Source organism: Furipterus horrens, unplaced genomic scaffold (assembly GCF_987537825.1).
Source record: "Furipterus horrens unplaced genomic scaffold, mFurHor1.1.pri manual_scaffold_4, whole genome shotgun sequence".
NCBI lineage: Eukaryota > Metazoa > Chordata > Mammalia > Chiroptera > Furipteridae > Furipterus > Furipterus horrens.
This window is the reverse complement of record NW_028327174.1, coordinates 126,228,325-126,237,515: the sequence shown is the minus strand read 5'-3', so window position 1 is coordinate 126,237,515 and position 9,191 is coordinate 126,228,325. Positions and strand designations below refer to the sequence as shown.

Sequence of the window (9,191 nt, the reverse complement as noted above, 5' to 3'; positions counted from 1 at the left end):
ATGTAATATTTTAATCAATAAAACACATTAAATCTAAAAAAAAAAAAAAAAAAAAAAAGATTTATTTTTTCTGTTTCCTGTATTGTATTTAGTATTGGTTATTTAATTGGGCCCTGAGAAATCTGCAGTAAAAAAAGAAAATTAAGTATGTTCAAAGGTTACATAATGTAACATATTTCATCAGGAAAGTTTTACTATTATCTCCAAGAAGGGCTTTCCTTTACCCCCAAATTGGGAATTAACTCACCCTAAGATCCAGTCAATGCCATTATAACTGCCATTTTCTGTTCTTTTCATGACTGATGCCCAGTGAAATATATCAGGTCACTTACTCACTTTTAGCAATTATACGGCACATATTCCTCTAGTTCTCACTTTTAGGATTATATATTGAAAAAATGTGGGTCACCCAAAATTTACAATGAGTTGTATAAACAGCAGATAACCCATATTTGTTCCTTTATAACAAAAGAATATAAAATAAACTGATTTCGTTACCCCAAAATATATGCAACAAAATTTACAACTGAATGGAAAAAATATTATAACTTTTTTTTTTTTATATGTAATGACTGTAAGTAATCGGTTTATTACACAGATTAATCATTCTTGAACGTACAAGCTCCAGAGGAGCAACTGGGTCTTTAAATATACACAAATATTTCCATCAAATGAATTTTCACCCTTTTCCATAGAGACCTAAGCAGTTAAAAACATAAGAAAAATAAGAGCTATTAGCTATGTATTAACTGAGAAACCACATACAAACCAAAGAATATGGAAGAGAAAAAGAGGGACGGAAAGGATGAGGGTTAAAGGGTGGGGAGGTGTAAGAGGTGGGAACAAAGCCTGTCACACTTTATGTGCTGATAGCTCCAATCCAGTTAAACTTAGACCTTAAAATGGTTGATTTTAATCTGGTTGGTCATAACTTTCACCTAAGACGTAGGTCCTTGAGCATAAAATGAATACAGAAACAGCTTCATGTTCTTCGCATTCCTTTTCATTTGTTTTGAGTTTAAAAGGATTCCACTTAAAAACCATCTCCTATAACTCAGTGGAGCTTTTCTTCCCCACCCAAGCATACACCATACACACCACCCCTCACCTTGCCGTTATCCAAATTAAAGTCAATAGGAAAGCTTTTAGTCTCACACCTAGGTTATGCCTGGAGAACTGGCTTGTCACACACACACTTCTCTGCTAGGAGGCAATGTTGGTACAGAAGTACAGTATTTCTAGTTTGTTGTTCCAAGTATGTACAACACACAGCACTGCTGTATCAGGTAAACATGTGCAAAGGGGAAGATGAGGCGTGGGCTCATAGAAAGCAGTCAAATGGAAATCAAAAGGACTTTCTCTTTCAGAGTTCCCCTATCTTTATTTGTAGAGGTTATCCAATAATTTCTTTAATTGCATCGCATACTTCTGAGCCCATTCCCAAGCTATTCTGTTGTACTTTTCTCTATCTGTTTTGTAGATCCGAGCAATCTCAGGCACTAAGGGATCATCTTTTGAAATAGTTAATGCTGGAGACCACTGTGACCGTAGAATATCAAGACAAATGCTGCCATTACTGTTAATATTTGGATGATAAATTCTTGTTGTAAATGCAACCTTAGGTGGTTTGAAGGGGTAATCTGTTGGGAAATGAATTGTCAAGAAAAATACTCCACCCTGACAGGGACTGTCGTTTGGCCCCATTATTGTAGCTTGCCAATGTATTATAACTTCTATTCTCACTTATTTTTATCTCTATTCTGTTTGTATTCTCTACTCTTCTCTATATATTAGCTGTAGTACATGTATACAAATATACAAAAATCCATACACCTATGATTTATGCACATAATTTTCCAACAGGGTAGATGGTATAGTGTTTGGAGAACATTTCCAAGGAAAATAAAAATTATTTGCCTATAATGAGACTGATGTTTCATTTTAAATTTTATTTATGAATTGTTCAATAAATATTTATTTAATATCTAATATGTATCCTTAATATAAATTGAGGTGTTGTATATTAACCAGTTAAAATAAAACTGAACAACCAACACAAGATTAAAACATAAAAAATCTCTATCTTCATCGAGCTTTACAGTCGGCCTTAGTTGAAAAGCTCATAAAATGAATATTGGAAATATCTACAGGTTGTCTCCATTTCCCCACTTCAGAAAAAGCACATTTTTGTATCAACCGTAATCACTCTCTGGACCATAATTTTCATGTTCCTCTTTTTACCTGTTTAGAAACTTTGAAAGAGACTATGGATACATTTCATTGCATAAACTGTAAACTTCATTTTGATTGTCACTACAAAATTATTTTGGATGATGGAAATTCTATCACATTGTTCCTTCCTAATTACTTAGAGTGGATTTTGTTTCTGTAATTACATAGTCAGTCACTTAATTGAATAGGCAAACGCTAGTGAATTGTTCTGGAGTATTTAAGCATCATGTGTTCCCAATTACCAGGAAAGAATCTTGAGCTAAAAAGAGAAGAAACTGTCCTTTATTTAGCACTCTACTATGTTTCACATCTTTCATATATATTTTCTCATTTTAACCTTACCAACCTGAAAATCAGACTTGTTATCCCCTTGTCTTAAAGAAGCTTGTCTCAATTCTCTCAGTTCTGTAATGACTCTTGAGACCCCATCATCCATCTATAACTTTATTCCACATCATAACAATCAAATATGCAGTTGAGAAATTGAATTTGACACAAGTGACTTTGAGCCACTTTATTTCACTTTAAAACATACTCTCTTTGTTCATCTTGAATTGTTCTGTACAACCAATTTCTTTCCACGTTGTTAATTGAAAGGTTGGGCCTGAAAGATTGCTTATTTCCTGTGTTCTGAGGAAAGAAAGTACTCACTGGTGATTTCAGGACTGTAGTTTCATTAAATTTATGTTTTATGAATTTAACATTTGGCTATTTCTGTAACTTTCCTACTAATATTAGAAACTGATCAACATGGCTGCCTAATTTTAGGAGCCTAAATCAAAAATTGGCCTTTCTGAATTTCTGTTCACATCAATTCTACCTCATTTCCTTATGCATTATACATCATTGGTCACAAACCTTACTCTGCAAATCAAAAAAGGTATCAGGCAGTGCTGACTGAATACATCTGACTAGATTCATTAAGTAGTGTGTACAGGGCTTGGTGCAATGATTTCATTTCTACAAAGTATATATTTAGTTTTTCTTCCCTCAGTTTATAGAAATGTACCACAGTCAAATAACTAATTTGTTTATGTAAAGAAAAAAAAAAAAAGAAATAAACCAATAACAACATACAAGTCGTCTAGTAAGCAATGCAAGGGTAGGATTACTAATTATGAAATTCAAAGATTGCTATGTAGCTATACAAATATATATATATAAACTGAACTGCAAAGGCGACATATTAAGCTACACGTTAATTTCTATTGAACTAATGAAAGATATATGATTATGTATGTGTCAGGGCATCCTTGCTCTGAGAAATCACCCAGAGACCAGTGTGGGATTAGGCAATGGGTTTTTTTGAGGGAAAAGGAGGGGCAGGGGAGGAAGGGAGAGGCAGCTCCCAGATCAACTCAAGGGCCTGTAGGAGCAAGGGGAATGGGGAATGGGGAATGGGGACTCCCGGTCCTCCTTGTGGGCCCGTAGGAGTCCTACCCGCACTTCTGCAGGCACCATTTTTATACTTGTCAACCACACATTTTGGTGAGGGTGAGTTTGCTTATCAACATATTTAGATCATTTACATCTGATTGCTCATACCCCCTGTCCCCCACCACACACACACACATGCACACACACACACACACACACACACACACACCAGGTTAGTTAACATATCGAGCTAAGTTCATTACCATTTCCCCTGGGAATGGTTTCAGTCCATCAACACATTTTTGGGAACTGCTAAGTCCATCAGCATATCTTTGGGAATGGCTAAGTCCAGGGCCAGGTTGATTGGCATATACCAAAAGTCCAGGCGTGCATTCTAGCTGCCTCCATGTTCTGACAGTATGTATAATGTTTAAATCACACATTAACTGCAAATTACAAATGCAAAATGAGATGTCTGGATTGACCACATGGAATGCATGCTTTAATATATTAAGTAATCCAACAAATAATACTATTTATAAATTAAATGTTATTTACTCTGACAAAAAAAAAAAAAGAAACACCAAAAGCCCACTTAGATAACAATATTGTTTGTCTTAACATTCTCTTATTATCTTACTACTTGCTACACATGAAGATATTATTTCAAACATTTATCATATTTGTTTCTCTTACATCCCACCTTCTCCCTGGAGCCTCTTTTAATTTGCATAAGTTAAACAATTAGCAATCCTTTGTTCAACCGAATACATCACAACCTGAGCCATTGAGTACTGAGCACCTGTGTGAGAAATGCTCACAATAAAACACTGGGACACAGGATTTCAGCAGTAACTGAGGCAGTTTATTCACAGATCTGTAGGTCCAGGCGCAGGCAGATTAAAGGTGCATGCCAGAAGAGGGCGCTGGCTGTTTTTATCCCTAATGCATCTAAAGCCCCCCCCCTCCCCTTTCCCCCTCCCCTTCCTTCTCCTTCCCTGTTTCTCCCTGCTGGATACTCTGGAGTTACAATCTAATTCGATTATCTAAATGCCCCTTTTGTATCTAAATACTTCTTTGTGATTTGTAAATATGCTAATACTGTCAACTCTGGCTAAGAGACCCTCGAATTACACTTGCCCTTTGTTACTAATGATTTTCTATTGGTTTGTGAGTCACTATTTCCTTGTTTCTTACACCTGTTGTCAGTCTTTGTTTAATCTGTCTCCACCTTTGAAATAAGAGCTTTAGAAGGGAAAGGACTGGCTCCTGTGCCACAAGAAAAACCGCAGTGCAAAACTGCATGGCTCTCTAAGTGAGATGAAGAGCTACACATCGATACACGTGATAACTACAGAACAAATATAACATAAAATTAAAGGAGCTTGGTAACTTCCTCTGGCAATATATGACCTGGCATAATGAGGTCTCTAGCTAATAACTTCAAGATCTCAAAACTTTCTCATAGTTGTTCAGTTCCTTTTTCCACCTCCCAGAAGCATATGCCATAATTCCACCAGTCAATAAATAAAGAACACAACTTCCTAAGTTGATTCTTGATCCCATACCCTTGAATGCTTATTGAGCCAATAAAGTATTGTGAGAGTCACCGTTGTGTTGAACCAGCCTATTTGACCTATCTCAATATACACATTTCTCTTTGAGGTATAGTTTTACTCATTTTTCATTGTTTGAAAATCTCAGTACACACTTTTCTAGAGGCAAATGTGAAAAAAGTTTTGTAAAAACAAAGCATGTGCATAAAGTCGTGGGTGAAAGATTTTGTTTTTCTGTGCCCAATTGCTTGCAGCTGGGGCTTCTTTTTCCAGCAACAGACCATGGTGTATATTAAACCAGGCAGGGCTTGGCTTTTCCTTCATTATTATAAAAGCTTTTAGCAATGTCAGCAGACAAGCCAGGTTTTCCTGCTAAGCTGCATGAAGCTATTTTACTGATTCTGTAATAAACTATGTCAGATTCATTTTCATATACCACACACACACACACACACACACAAAGCTTAATGCTATTCAGGGCAATGAGTTTGGCTCTGTTTTCTTTCCTTTTCTATCCTCTCTTTTTCCTAGGAAATATGTTAAAAACATAAAAATAAAAAGGTTTTATATACTATATATAGAGAGAGATGGAAATACACACATATATAAATGTTAATTTAATATACTACAGCTGATGATTACTTTCTACTCTGTGATATAAAATTAGTGTCCACATTTAATACATTTTAGGATTCTTTTCTGTTGTGGATGTCAACTTAAATTTGACAATCACTCTAAAATTTAAAACTTAATTCTCAGACTTCACAGATCATGAGCTATGCATTTATATGTATTTATTGTATTATTCAGCTTGGGCTATCCTAATGAACTTTCATAGACTGGGTAGCTTAAATAACAACAATGAATTTTCTCACTGCTTCATGGCTAGAAGTCTGAGATCAGGGTGCCAGTATGGTCAGGTTCTGGTGAGAGCTCCCTCTAGTCAGGCAAACAGCCACCTTCTTACATTTTCTTCATGTGGTAGAGGGACAGAGGGAGGGTTGGAAGGAGGGTGAGAAATCTGTTCCTCTTCTTATAATGTCACACTCCTATCTAATTAAAGCCTTGCTGTTATGATTTCATTTACCCTTAATTACCTCCTAAGGATCCCTTCCCCACATACAGTCCTGAGACAAGATAGTAAGAAGCTAGGAAAATTCTTGGGCAACTGTTATGGAAAAACTGAGACAAGAATATTAAACAAAGCCAAAGAGTCTGATCAATTTACAGCCAATTGGTTAATCCTAAACTCTGAGGGTCCCCCAGAGACTTGCAACCAGGGGAGCTGCATCTTGACCCAGATTTATCCCCTAATCCTGTTTGCAGTCGCCCTTTTCTCTGACTTCCCAGTGAGCTAACAGCAGCCTCACCTTGGTTCACTTCTGTCTCTGTGATGTCACTTTCCAGTGAGCTGACAGCAGCTCCATCTTGGCTCCCTCCTTTCCTATAACTTCTTTAGGGAGCCAAAGCAGAGTACTGCCTAGGCTTTCCTGTTATTTCTTCTACCCTAAGTTCTTCCTTTGTCTCACTGTCCAAACTTTAATAAATGTACTCTCAAAATCACCTGGACTCCTGTTGTGAAATCTTTCCTAACATAAGATCAAGAACCCACACACTACAGGCCAGCCTGAGGCAGACCCTCTCCAGGCCAGTCCCTCTCTGGTACAGTCCCACTGGAGTTTAGGGCTTCAACATATGAATTTGGAGACCACACAATTTAGTCCATAGCATCTATATGGCAAGCTCACTATTTTCTATGCTTTGTAAAACAAAACAATTTTTCAAGTAGTCTATGAGTATATACATTTGAGTATCTGTCATTTACTTATCCTATATAACTTTTATGTTCAAATGCGTTTTATTTAGAGTGGTGAGGTCAAATATATTGTGTGTTTTTTCTTCAGTGTTATAGAACAATATAATATTTTAACATATGTATACATATATACACCCCTGATAAATCATCACAATTTATATTATTAACATATCCAACACTGTTGTGTTTCTCATTACTCTTTGTCTTGCATCTGTAAAATTTCATACAAATACAATCCCACAGAATGTAGTTTGGAACAGGGTCTGGGCTATTTTCAAACAATAAAATTACTTTTATCCTCATCTATGTTTTTAATGCATATTGCTTATTCCTTTTTGTTCTTGGGCAATGTTTAATTTGTGGCCATCCATAACAGAATTTACTTGTCAGTTTACCTATTGGTGGACACTTGTTATATATATATATATATATATATTTTTTTTTTTTTTGCAAATATAGATGCTATGCACTTTTATATATACATATTTATGTAAATATATGCCTAAATTCCCCATGGGTAAATATTTATATTTTTAACATTTTATTTTTTATTGTAATTTTTCCATTACCATTTAATCCCTTTTTACCTCCCTCCCTTCTGCTATCACCACACTGTGTCCAAGTCCATGAGTCCTTTTTCCTTTTTGCTCAATCCCTCCATTCCCTATATGCCTCTCCCTAGCTGTCATCCTGCTGTACATCTATGAGTCTGTCTCTATATTCCTTGTTAGCTCAGTTTGTTCATTAGATTCCACATGAGTGAAATCATATGGTATTTTGTCTTTCTCTGACTGGCTTCCTAGGGTAAATATTTAAGAGTGGAATTGTTGGCTAGTATGGAAGGTGTATGTATAACTTTTAAAAAATATTCAAATGCTTTTCCAAAATACTTATACCATATACATTTCTGCCAGCTGTGTATGAAAGGTCCAGTTGCTCCAAAATTTAAATAGCCTATTAGGTGTGTTGCTGTGTCTCACTGTAGTTTTAATTTGCATTTCCCTACAGATTAATATTGTGCACATATTATGTACTTATTTGTCATTCATATAGCTTCTTTGATAAAGTGCATTCTTAACTCAATTTCTTCTTGATCTAGTTTTTAGTGATTTGATTTATTATTATTCAGTTTTGAGAATTTTATAAATATCACAAATTTAAGTCCTTTGTCAGACATGTAACTTATAAGTAATTTCTTCCAGGCTGTGGCTTGTCATTTCAGTCTTTTAACATTATCTTTTGAAGAGAAAACATTTTTAATTTTGACAAAATTCAATTTAACTTTACTTTCTGTGGTATTAAATTTTCCTTTTTATCTTAATTTTTTTACTGTTTATGCTATTACAGTTGTCCTCACTTTTTTCCCTTTCCCTATAAAGCCTCAAGCTTATGATATTGTATCAAAGAAATATTTTCCTATGAGTATCAAAAAAATATATATTTCCCCATATTATCTTCCAAAAGTTTTACAGTTTTAGGTTTTGCATTTAAGCCTATGTTCTATATTTACTGCAGTTTTGCATATGGTTCAAGTTATAGATTAATGTTTGTCTCTGTATATTTATTAATGTATGCTTATCATAGTATGAGTATTTATTAATGTTTATCTAAGTATATATGTATGTATATCTACCTACCTATCTCAAATGGTCCTACAACATTGTGAAAATGTTTGTCTTGAGTTAATATAAGAGCAATATTGACTTCATAGAAGGAGCTGGAAAGTACTTCCTTCTCTTCAATTTTTTGAAAAAAGTTACATAAAATTGATATTAATTATTTTTAAAATAATATCAGTGTTACCGGTGAAACTATGTGTGCTTATCTTTTCAACTATAAATCTGATTTATTTAATACAGACAGGCTTATTCAGCTAATCTCTTATTAAGTAAGCTTTGGATTTGTTATTTTTGAGCAATTTTTCCATTTTTTATAAGTTGTCAAATATGTTAGCATAAAGTTACTGATAATATCATAACTTTTTAATATCAGTAGAATTTGCAGCAATGTTACCTCTCATTTCTTATATTAGTAATGTGTCTTCTTTCTTATTTTTCCTGATTAGTTTGGTTATAAATTTATTAATTTTTATTCTTATCTGGAAGGACATGTTTTTGGTTTCCGTTATTTACTTATTATTTTTCTGTTTTCTATCGTACTGATTTCTATACTGAGCTTTATTATTTACTTTCTATTGCTTACTAAATGTT

The 9,191-nt window shown here is 34.5% G+C and overlaps 1 pseudogene; it reads right to left on the bottom strand.

The window, feature by feature from the left end:
- Positions 1-568: 568 nt before the first annotated feature.
- LOC150012827 (ubiquitin-conjugating enzyme E2 D2 pseudogene) lies at positions 569-1,722 on the bottom strand (annotated as a pseudogene).
- Positions 1,723-9,191: the final 7,469 nt, after the last annotated feature.